The sequence below is a fragment of the Perognathus longimembris genome, chromosome 1, assembly GCF_023159225.1.
Source record: "Perognathus longimembris pacificus isolate PPM17 chromosome 1, ASM2315922v1, whole genome shotgun sequence".
In the NCBI taxonomy this organism is placed as follows: domain Eukaryota; kingdom Metazoa; phylum Chordata; class Mammalia; order Rodentia; family Heteromyidae; genus Perognathus; species Perognathus longimembris.
The window spans coordinates 142,567,522-142,580,180 of record NC_063161.1 but is presented as its reverse complement, the minus strand read 5'-3'; the positions used below and the strand labels follow the sequence as shown (position 1 = coordinate 142,580,180).

At 39.2% G+C, this 12,659-nt stretch overlaps 1 pseudogene; it reads left to right on the top strand.

The window, feature by feature from the left end:
- Nucleotides 1-9,714: 9,714 nt before the first annotated feature.
- Nucleotides 9,715-10,703, top strand: LOC125356190 (annotated as a pseudogene).
- The last annotated feature ends 1,956 nt before the right edge of the window (nt 10,704-12,659 follow it).

Below are 12,659 nucleotides of genomic sequence, written 5' to 3'. Positions count from 1 at the left end.
TCCCTCAAAACAGGTATGAGCACATGCATGTACACACATGCATGCTTGCACACACACAAACTCACATATCTTTCAGTTGTCGTTCCTCATTGGCTATATTGGCTCCACTTTCTTGCTGTTCATTGACTAAAGGCTGCAAACTAGTATCTCAGGAGCACTGCTTTGCTTCCCTCTCTCTGGAAGACTCACCATTACCCATATCTCATCCTGCTGTCTGCTTTCCCCAGGTCTATCAAATCCTATCTTTATAAAAGGTCATTTGCCCCAATTTGTCTAAAATAAGCACCCCCTCATAACAGCATGCCCATTTCTTTAATTTTCATCATAGCACTATCTGGTACCTGGCATATATTTGTTTATTGATTGTTTTACCATATTCTCCCACCTATTTAGAACGTAGCTCTCGTGGGAGAGTTATTGTTGTTCACTGTTATATATCCAAGGCCTAAATAAGGACTTTTCTGCCTTTATTAAGACTTGCCTTTATCTCCTTTGACTTCATTTGGGGGTGACCTACAATGAAATTACAAGCCTATTTTAAACTTCTAGAATTAATTTTATGTAGTTATTTTGCTGAAACATTCTCATGAAATCATGTTTTTATTGTATCTTTTATCTAATTACTTTTCCCAATAGAACCTAAAAGATCTAAAGAGACCAAAAATATATTATTGGGAATATCTCTTAAAAACTTTTTAAGTCCTATTTAATTTCATCCATTACATTATCTCTTGGTTTTCTTCTTTCTGTGACTGTTTGTCTTCTAGTGATTTTCTTGGTCTGCTCATTTATAAATAACACATTGGAATAACAGCATCCATAGCCAGTCTGGGCTTTCTTTACAATCTTGTTGGATTGTGTAAAATATCCTTCATTGGCTTCTTCTCTTCTAGTTATATTTTGAATGTTTTCTTTAAAATGCATGGTAACATTTAATTGCCTTGAGACAATATTAAAAAATGGTCTTTTAAGAGGTGGCTAGGCTTTCTATTTTAGCTTGTTAACTATGTCTTTTGCCATGCAGAAACACTTACGTTTGATCCAATCCCTTTTCCCAGTATTTCTCTGATTTGTTTGTGATTCTGAATCTTTTCTTTGGAAGTTTCAATCTGTATCTAGGGGTCCTAGTATTTCCCCTATCTCTTCCTGTAATATTTTGATCATTTCTGGCCTTCATTGAGACCTCTGATACATTTTGGAATGATTCTAGGGCAAGGTGATATATAAGGATCGAATTTCAGTTTTCTGCATGTGAGTAGCCAATTTGCTAGCATTATTTGTGGAAAGAGCTGTCTTTCTTCCAACGTATGTTTTTTGCTCCCTTATCAAATATTAGGTGGCTATAGGTCTGTGGGTTTATTTCTGGATCTTCTGTTCCATTGGTCTTCAGGCCTATTCTTGTGCCAGTACCAAGCTGTTTGCATTGCTATGGCTCTGTAATGGAGTTTGAAGTTTGGTATTGATATTTCTCCAACAATGTCCTTCCTGCTAAGGATTGTTTTTACTATTTGAGGTCTTTCATTATTCCATATGAATTATTAGATTGCATTCTCTAATTCATCGAAGAATATTTTTTGGGATTTTGATGGGTATTGCTTTAAGTTTGTAAATATCTACAGGCAGTATTGCAGTTTGCATGATGCCAATTCTTCTAATCCAGGAGTATGGATGGTTTTTCCATTTCCTTAAATCTTCTTCTGTGTTCTTTTTCAGATTTTAAGATTGTTACCAGCTATATATCAGACAAGGGCCTAATGTTGAAAATATACTTGGTACTCAAAAAATTAAACACTCCAAAACAAACCCTCAAAGAAACAATAATTCAATTTATAAATGGGCTCATGACTTAGAGATTCTCAGGAGAAGAAATAAAAATGGTCAGTAGACACATGAAGAAATGTTTAACATCTCTCTCCATAAAGGAGATGTAAATCAAAACAACATTGAGATTCTACCTCACTCTAGTTAGAATGGCTATTATCAAGAAAACTAATAATAAATGTTGGCATGCATGTGGTCAAAAGGGGACTCTATTACTTTGTTGGTGGGAATGAAAAGTTGTTCAACAACTTTGGAAAGCAGTATAGAGATTCCTCAAAAATCTCAACATGGAGCTACCCTATAACCCAGCAATTCCACTCCTGGGCATTTATCCAATAGAGCACAAATAAGGCCATACTAAAGCTACCAATGCAAACGTGTTCACTGCAGCATTATTTACCAAGGAAACATACATTGCATGGCCTCCTCCTCATTTGTGATAGCTAGAATGTGCCTATAAATCCACAAGTAAACACACTGGATGGTAAGCAAAGAGTTACAGATAAGGCTGAGTGGGTATGGCAAATAATGTAATTCTTTAGAAAGACTAAGTAAAAGCCCAACAAAATAAATACCACGAAATGGGTACCTGCAAGAGAGGAGAGTGGGGCCAAGGGGAGAGAAGTAGAAGAATGAAGAGGAGAAGGAGGGAGAATGCAGGCAAGAATTCATTGCATATACCACAGAATTGAGAAATATAAGGGATGCAGTGGGTTGAAGGGGAGTAGGTGAAGATGTTGAAGCAATGATACAGATCGAGATGCACTGTACACAGAAACTGCTTTGTCAAATGGCAAACAATTCAATACGTAACCTAAAATTAAGATAAGTTAGGGAAGACATGGTTTGGGAGGTGTGGATGAGAATGTTGAAAGCGCAAGATGCATTGTATTCATAAACTACTTTGATGAATGGCTAGTCCTTAGTATAACTACTTATATAATAATCAAAATATTTTAAGTGACTAGGTTGAGGACTCTGCCTCACTAACAGACTAATGTGATTTTAGCTAAAGTGAGTTGGTTATGAGGCAATGGGTTCCGATCAAAAGACAAGTCTCACCCCCATCCTCTCTCTGTTATACAGGCATACTTCTTTGCTGCTTTGCTAGGAAGTACCATGGAGGTCTGTGTCAGCACCGGGCTTTTGAACTTTTCAGTGCTCAGAAATATGAGTCAAATATACCTCTGTTGTTTATAATATCCCATCTATGGGGTTCTGTACCAGTAACAGAATATATATGGAGATACATTCCTTCCCTTCCCTCTTTGCACAGAGCAGGAAGGCATAAGGATTCTTACATCTTAAGGCAGAGTAACTGCCCTTGGGCTGGGACAGAAAACTCACTTCTTTTCAAGATATGTGGGCCGAAAGCAGACTTAAATTGTAATTTCAGAACTTCTTCAGTGAGTTCTTGGTTGCCAAGACCGCACTCAGTTTATACTATTATTTCCCAAGTGAGGCTAAGCTAACTGATATACTCTATACCTAGCACTCTATATATGGTCCTTAAAGTGTGCTTTTGAAATCCTATGGTTTGCTCTTTCATGTCTGAATGATTTTTAACTTTGCACACTCACATACCCTTTGCCTATGGGATTTCAGGAACACTAATGTCCAGTTAGACATGTAGCCACCTTTTGGAAGTGGCAAGGGCTTACCATGGTGATGAAGCATGAATAGAGTTTTATTGATAAACTGAGCTGTTTTACCCCCATGTTATTTTGTGGTGGTAAATTCCAGGTAGCAGAATTTTGGACTCTACTATCTACTTCAGAATTCTACTATAGACACTTGCCCATTGTATTTATCTGATCTGCCTTTACCAAATAGATCCTGAAAATAAACACTAGAATTGAACACTCTGTATATAGATCACAAGTTTAGTAAATTTTATATTCATTATAGTGGTAGATTTCTACCCATGATAAAGTTTAATTTTTTATAAATCAAGCACAGTAAGGAGCTAACAACAATAACTAAAATAGAACTCTTATACGAATATAAGATTTAAATCTTATGGATTATTTATTTCTGTAATTTCTCACTTAATGTTTTAATATGATCACAACTAACTGAAACTATAAAAGATAAAGTGAAGCTGAGCACTGGTGGCTCATGCCTGTAATCCTAGCTACCCAGAAGGCTGAGATCTGAGGATCATGGTTTAAAGCCAGCCAGGGCAGACAAGTCTAGGAGACTCTTATCTCTAATTGACAAGCAAAAAAACCACAGGTAGCGCTATGGCTCAAGTGGTATAGTGTTATCCTTGAACAAAACAACCAAGGGTGGGGCTGGGGATATAGCCTAGTGGCAAGAGTGCCTGCCTTGGATACAAGAGGCCCTAGGTTCGATTCCCCAGCACCACATATACAGAAAACGGCCAGAAGTGGTGCTGTGGCTCAAGTGGCAGAGTGCTAGCCTTGAGCGGGAAGAAGCCAGGGACAGTGCTCAGGCCCTGAGTCCAAGGCCCAGGACTGGCCAAAAAACAAAAACAAAAACAAAAAACAAAACAAAACAACCAAGGGACAGTGCCCAGGCACTGAATTGGAGCCCCAGTACATCACTAAATAAAAAATAATAATAACTAAGAACATTATGGAAGGGAAATGATCTATTATGAAAAAGTAGAGAAGGCTGTGGGAAATGATGTAGAAAATCAAGGCCTTAGAGTAGGTATTCATTAGACTGTTTTAAAAAAGAGAAAAAAACGTCCCCCGCCCCCACCAAGCAGGGGCTTAAATAATATAGCTATTTCTGTCAATTGAACAATCTCCTGTTGTATGGTCCAGGTTGTGGGGCTGCTCTCCATATTTCAATTAGTCACTCAGGAGCATTGTTCCTTCTTGTTGCTTTATCCATTCCCCAGAGTGTTTCATTCTATTTGAATTGCATCAAGGAGAAAGCACAGAGAAGAATGTCAAGCAATTTCCTTCTAAGCAAATTCTATAGAAAGTTACATGTAACTCTTCCACACTCAGACTTCCACTCTGTTGGTGAGGATTCATCACATGATCACAATTGGCTGGGAAATGGAAGCTCTAGATGAACATCCATAGGCCCCATTAAAATTCTATTAGCAGGGAGGAAAAGAAGAAGGGATTTCTGCTGATTACTAGCAGTCCTCCCCACCATGTTCATCTCTAGGAAAATGAATTTCCTGAGAAGTATGCAGGTCCAACTCAATCATATTTTTCTGAGAGCTTAAAGTTACTAATAGCTCAGAGCCTCTGACCCTTTGCACAATAACAGAAAACGTATTTGTTTTTTCCTTATTGGAATCAACCGTTACGATTATTTTCTATTCATCACCAGTATCTTTGTGTAAAATGCAGAATAGTTTTACTTTTTATTTTTTGCCTTTCTAGAAGGGGAAATCTAGGTTATACCCTGAAAGATTAGCTGTAGTCTGGGCTGTTCTCAAATCTCAGTTCTTTTGTTCTTCTTCAAAGGCTGTACCTCCCCCAGCTTGCACAAAAGAATGCAAGATAATCTTTCTCCCAATGGTCCAGGACTTATGAGTTTCCTTCTTCTCTTAGAATGTCTTAGAAAAGTATTAGATAAATACTAAAATGCATTGGCTCATGTAATGTATAAGTCCAGGGAACACATTGTAGATCTTGATCTGCACTACTTGATCCCAGATGTCAAATATGATATCAGACTAGGTTTGTCAATGCTACTTTTCTGGGTGTTGGCTTACTCCTTTGCCAGTTCTCATTCTAGTAGTCTAACATTTCAAGCTTTCAGATTCAGAACTCTAACTGTAGCCCCAATGGAGAGCAAATCTCTTTCTTATCATCCCCAGCAAAAGAATCCAAGACCACTGCCTACTGCCTTGCCTCATCCCTTGCTCGTCTTGAAATAAATCAGGGCAACTACAGAGTTGAGTGCTCTGAATGGCCAAGACCACATGACAAGCTGCATCCAGAGCAAAAGGTTAACACCACACCACACAGTAGAAAAGAAAAACATGGTGCTATTAACTGAAGGGAGCTAGGATATCAGGTGACAAAATCACAAATGCCTGCTAACCCAGTGGCCTGCAGAGTTGATACTTCTGAATAATTTTGGGATGACTCTTAAATACTGGCTTTTAAGTAAAGAAATTCCTTAGACCTTTTAAACAACTAATTTACCCAAATCTTCCTCTTGCAGTGTCAGAGGCCATGTGTTTGTGATTATTATACCCCCATGTCCTTCCTTTGCAGGCAAGTATCTGTCTTCCCACTAGGACCTAGTGACAGTGAGTTACATCACAGTATTTATCAGGCTGTATCTTGTAGTTTGATTTTACAGACTGTTTGTGTTTTCTGAAAGCTCACTCCACACTTAATTTCTAAGGTAAAAAAAAAAAAGCGTTGCTTTAAGCATTGCTTAAAAAAAATCATAGGCAAGGCACGGGTGGCTCATGCCTATAATTCTAGTTACTCTCAGGAAGCTAAGATCTGAGATGAGGTTCAAAGTCAGCAGGAGCAGAGAAGTCTATAAGACTCTTATCTCCAGTTAAGGATTGAAAAGCTGGAAGTGAGCATGGCACCTTGGCTTATGCCTGTAATCCTAGAGTTTGAAGCCAGCTCAGGGAAGAAAGTCTGTGAGACTTTTATCACCAATTAATTACAGAAAAAGCCAGAAGTGGGACTGTGGCTCAAATGGTAGAATGCTAGCCTTGAGGAACAAAAGAAGGTAAGGTCAGAGATGGCTCTCAGTCCCAGAGTTCAAGCTCCAAGACTGGCAAAAAAAAAATAAGCTGGGAGTGTGGATCGAGTGGTAGAGAGCCAGCCTTGAGGAGAAAAAGCCAAGTGAAAGTAAGGCCCTGAGTTCAATCAAGCCACAGAATTGGCACACACACACACACACACACACACACTCACACACACACACACAGACACTATGACACTATCTATGGACATAGATAAATGGAAATCATCCATTATAAGAATAGTTTGTAAAAGAACTGTAGGAAATCGAGTTTTTAGTTGACTCAAGAGCTGAATGGATCTTTCCAAGATACATTTAAGATTAGTCCTCTTGATAGGTAGATATTCTCCAGAGTTTGAGACAGATGGAGCATAACTCAAAATAATAGCAAGACTGATCCCATTAATAGGGACTAGTTAAGGAACAGAGAATGTAGTTTTAACATTTTCCCCTTGCAACAAGCTGGATTAGTAGGAACTTAATTCAATGTGTGGAGAGGAGATTAAGAATACAGACTGGGTTAAAAATCCTAGTTCTATGACTTACTGTCTATTTGATATTATATGAGTAACTTGACTTGATTATCTCTTAGTTTCTTCATTTACAAACTGGAAATAATAATAATATTGACCTCAGCATTGATATGATGCTTAGATGAGTAAATCTGTGTAAAAATGTTTAGAGTATTTTAAGAACTATGAAAGAAACAGAATGGCCATATACATATAAAATAACTTCAGTGGTGATCATTGTTTTTTTTCATGAAAATTCATACATAAATATTCAGTGCACACAGAGAAAGAAGTATTATTCAGTAGCAAGTTCCTTGAAGAAACAACCAAAGCACAAAGCCCACATGTTCTTTTATGAACCCAGCCTAAATTATCCACATGTGAGTAAGAAAGTGGGAATGACACAGTAATGGAAAAACAGGCTAATCAGCCCGCCCCACTTCCACATTCAATGGTGGAATAATTTATGGCAAAGTGCTTGCTCTCTCTCTCTCTCTCTTTCTCTCTCTCTCTCTCTCTCAGTTCTTAAAAGCTGCAATCACATCACTGTATGGAGAGAGCTAAAAAATCAAGCTCCAAACAATGAAAACATCAGTTTCTTAATGGAACAGCTCCAACCATCTGGCCTTCATATGTTGTTTGTGGGGGTGGTTATTGAACAGGCGTAGTGACCCAACCCCACCTCCAGGCACAAAGCTTTCATGCAGGAAGTTTTTACCCGGGCCCTTGTGGCTGATTAGTATTACCAGGAGAGGTTTTCCTCACTCCAATTCCCTTGTTGCAATTATAAATTCAGATCTTTTTTTTTTTTCTCTCTCCAGGAGCACACAAAAGGAAGGAAATTTCAAATATATTTGTAGTGAAAGAGAGTAGGCAGAAGGCAATTTTAGTATTCCAGAAAGAAATGTGTTCTTTAAGAAAAATCTTTAAAGAAATTCTTGTGAAGTGTCCAGTTCTATACGGTGGATATAGGCTTAATGGTCATCAGTGATTTTCTCTAAATGGATTGCAATAAGATTTTGGATAGTTCTTTCTTTCTTTTTTTTCTTTTTTGCCAGTCCTGGGGCTTGTACTCAGGGCCTGAACACTGTCCCTGGCTTCTTTTTGCTTAAGGCTAGCACTCTACCACTTGAGCCACAGCGCCACTTCTGGCCGTTTTATGTGGTATATGTGGTGCTGGGGAATCCAACCTAGGGCTTCATGTATAAGAGGCAAGCACTCTTGCCACTAGGCCACATTCCCAGCCCTGGATAGTTCTTATTTTACTTTAAAAACTATCTTGGAAAAAAACTTAAATCATACAAGGTAATGACATTTCATAGTTTTTTGCATATCTGTCAATTTTATTTTATTGGTCCTGGGGCTTGAACTCAAGGCCTGGGCTCTGTCCCTGAGCCTTTCTCTCTGGGCACAAAGCTAGTGCCCTACCACTTGAGCCACAGTGCCACTTCCAGCTTTTTCTGAGTAGCTTATTGGAGATAAGAGTCTCATGGACTTTCCTGCCCACACTGGCTTCAAAGTGTGATCCTCAGATCTCAGCCTCCTGAGTAGCTAGGATTACAGGTATGAGACACCAGTGTGCCTGGCTCATAATTGTCAATTTTATCAGCATAGTTTCTTTTTCCCTTTACTATGGAATGTGAACTCTTCCTTCCTTCTTTCCTTCCTTTCCTTTTTCCCTCTCTTCCTTCTGCCCTCCTTTTCTCTCAAAAAGAACAAAAACTTCTAGTATATGTAAATACTAAATATACCACTGTCTTGGACCACTTGTGTTTCCATAATAGACTAAACAGTAGCATAAAAAAAATTTAAGGATTCAGTGGTAGAATGCTTCCTTAGCATGTGACCTTCCAGGCCTTTCAAAATATTTTAATTGACCAATAATAATTGCATATATTTTATTGGTGTAGGTTAAACAACAAAAAATGTATTACTCACAATTCTAGAGACTGGAAAGTCCACGGCTAAAATACTGAACAATTGTGTGTCTGGTGAGGGCCTATTTCCTGGTTCACAGATAAGTGTCTTCTTGTAGTGCTTTCACATGGCAGAACAGCAAGGTAGCTCTCTGGGGCCTCTTATATAAGGGCACTAATCCTGTTCAGAAGGGAATAGACTGAATCACACCCCCCCCCCAACACCACACTTTTTAATACTATCACCCAAGTCATAAGAATTCAACATCGGAATTTGGGGAGGACCTAAGCATTCAGACCACAGCTACCACCCAGGAAGACTTACTGAAAAATGTAAAGATTAGCCCAAGTGGTGGAGTTGTATGTCAAGTTGAGAGCATTTACTATTTATTACTAAAAAGAAAATAAATAAACTTAGTTAAGCCTTCAGCACCAGATACTACAGAGAATAGGACAATAAACCTAAGGGTCAGTTTGAAAGATTTAACCACCTACAAAACAATGAATGATTACACAGCAATGAGTAAACAGGATTAATAAATGTATCTTAAATCTGATTTTTGTTTAACGAGTAGAAAATGACCTTTAGCAAAGCAAATTGTGTTTTAAAACAAAAACTAGGGGCCTGGCTGGCGTGTGGAGGCGGGCTAGCGCTCTGCCACAACTCCACGTTCTGCTTTTTGCAGGCTAATTGGAGGTAAGAGTCACGTACTTTCCTGCCCTGGCCGCCTCAAACCCTGCTATTTAGCTCTTAGCCTCCTGAGTACACCAGGGGTTGGAAAAACCACACTAGGCAAAGAACTCGCCTCAAGATCAGGACTGAAGTACATTAGTGTGGGTGATTTAGCTCGAGAAATCTGATCACCGGGATATCATGGAGTCTGGCAAGATGGCTTCTCCCAAGAGCATGCCGAAAGATGCACAGATGATGGCACAAATCCTGAAGGATATGGGGATTACAGAATATGAGCCAAAAGCTATAAATCAGATGTTGGAGTTTGCTTTTCGTTATGAGACCACAATTCTAGATGATGCTAAGATTTATTCAAGCCATGCTAATAAAGCCGCTGTTGATGCAGATGATGTACGATTGGCCATCCCGTGTCAGGCTGACCAATCTTTCACTTCTCCTCCTCCAAGAGATTTTCTGTTAGATATTGCAAGGCAAAGAAATCAAACCCCTTTGCCATTGATCAAACCATATTCAGGTCCTACATTGCCACCTGATAGATATTGCTTAACAGCTCCAAATTATAGGCTTAAATCTTTACATAAAAAGGCATCTACTCCTGCAGGAAGAGTAACTGTTACACGGTTAAGTGTTGGTTCAGTCAGTAGCAGACCAAGTACTCCCACTCTGGGCACACCAACCCCACAAACAATGTCCGTTTCCACTTAAGTGGGGACTCCAATGTCCCTCACAGGGCAGAGATTTACAGTACAAATGCCTGCTTCTCAGACCCCAGCTGTAAAGGCATCCATTCCTGCAACATCAACAGTTCAGAATGTTCTGACCAATCCGTCATTAATTGGTTCCAAAAACATTCTTATTATCACTAGTATGGTGTCACAAAATACAACCAATGAGTCATCAAATGTGTTGAAAATAAAACATGATGATGATGATGATGACTACGATAATTTGTAATCTAGCCTTGATGCATGTAACATGTATTCTTGGACTTGAATCCATTGTGCTGAAATTCAACAAGCATGCTGGATGTTTTCAAGTTATATTTTAGAAACTTTATAAATAGTATTTAGTAGTGAACTGTACTTTTCAATTGACATGTTTGGTTTTCTTTCTTTCTTTCTTTTTTTTTTTTTTTGGCCAGTCCTGGGGCTTGGACTCAGGGCCTGAGCACTGTCCCTGGCTTCTTTTTGCTCAAGGCTAGCACTCTGCCACTTGAGCCACAGCGCCCCCTCTGGCCATTTTCTGTATATGTAGTGCTGGGGAATTGAACCCAGGGCCTCATGTATAGGAGGCAAGCACTCTTGCCACTAGGCCATATCCCCAGCCCTGGTTTTCTTTAATAGCACTAGAAATGGTTTTTCTTCAGCCTTTATACATAAAAAATAAAGTTGTTATTTATTAATTAGAAAAAACAAAACAAAACAAAAACTAACCTCCAGTACTAGGGAAAATGAAAGGGTACGATTCAGTTAAGAAAATATTATAACAATTCCAAGTCAGGCAAATTGAAAATCTCAATCAAAATAGTTATTCAATAAAATGTATTTAAAGATAATTGGATGACTTAAGTAGAACACTAACTGTGGAAGATACATGAAAGAGGTTGATTTTCTCTAAGAAGCAAATAGAGAGGCTAGTTAAGAGTACAGAGGGCGAAGTGGAGGCATGTCTCAAGTGGTAGAGCACAAGCCTTGAATGAAAAAGACAAGCAAGAGTGCAAGGCCCTGAGTTCAAGTCCCAGTACCAGCATAAGACAAAAACAGGAAAAGAAAGGTATATAGTGGGGTTGTTGGAGAGTAACATGAAAGGGAAAGGTGGAGAAGCAATATTGGGCAGGGAACAGCATCAGACCAAGGTGTAGATCTGCAAAATCTTTGCTAGCCCAAGATGGATCTTGACATCAAAGGTAATTCATTATAGATGTCTATCACTGGGCAGAAATGGCTAAGCCTGCCCTTACTTAGTCATGAAAAGAGAAATACTCTTGACTTTTAATATGTGCCCATACATTGGCTGATGGAATATTCCAGTTACTATACAGCCTCATCTCTAAAGATAGAGAGGACTGAGAAGGGGCAAACTACTGTTGGTCTATCAGCTAACCACATTTTCCCCCAGGTGGTCCCTTGAAAGAGATCAGAATAGTACATCTCCCTGTCTGCCATAGTCTTACGCCTTGCTCTACCTGGATCTTTCTCTCTAGATTTGTTGAGGTAGCAATGCCTCCAGGTACCTGGAGGGAAAACTTAGAAGGTTAGTAGTATGCTTGACTGTTTTCATCAGTGCACTTAGTCCTAGGAACACAATGAATACCCATCCCATTCCTCCCCCATTGCACATGCTGATCCCTCAAACCCTCAGCCAAACACTTTTGCCAGTCTTCATAACTTGTCTTCTGTTGGAACCCCAACCCGTGTTCTTCAGCAGTCTGTGTCCTTGGTAACAATACTTTGTTTTCGTAGTTGCTGTGTTTTCCTGTTCATGGTCACTATTGGATAAAGGAGTATCAGTAGACACTGAAGCCATCCAAAGGAATCCCACACATATTTCTCCCTGCTTCCATTTTAATAACAGCAGCTCTTGCTCCTCCTAGTAATCATCAGAGTGACGGTCATACTTCAGTCTCTAAACAGAAGGACCCCCAATATGTAATCATGGCTTATGGCACCCAGATGTTAGCTTTGTGCCCTAAAGAAAACATAACCCTAAAGAACCCTAGTGGTATAGAGAGAAGCCAAACATCCCAGTGGTAGTGATGACAACGGGGCCACTTTTGCCTCTTTCTTCTTGCTTCGTGAGCCTGTGCATTTTGTTGTTGAAAATACAGTATTATATGAAAATCTCTGGCCCCGTGCAAATATGACATCCTAGAAAGTAGTTCATGCCTTGACTGCCCCAAATTGAGGCTTCAGCTCTGCTTACATCAGGATGGTTCATCTTAGCAGAAAGCTTCAGAATGGTACAGAATAGGATGAGATCACATGAGCTTTATTCCCTATAAACAATGCTCTCAGT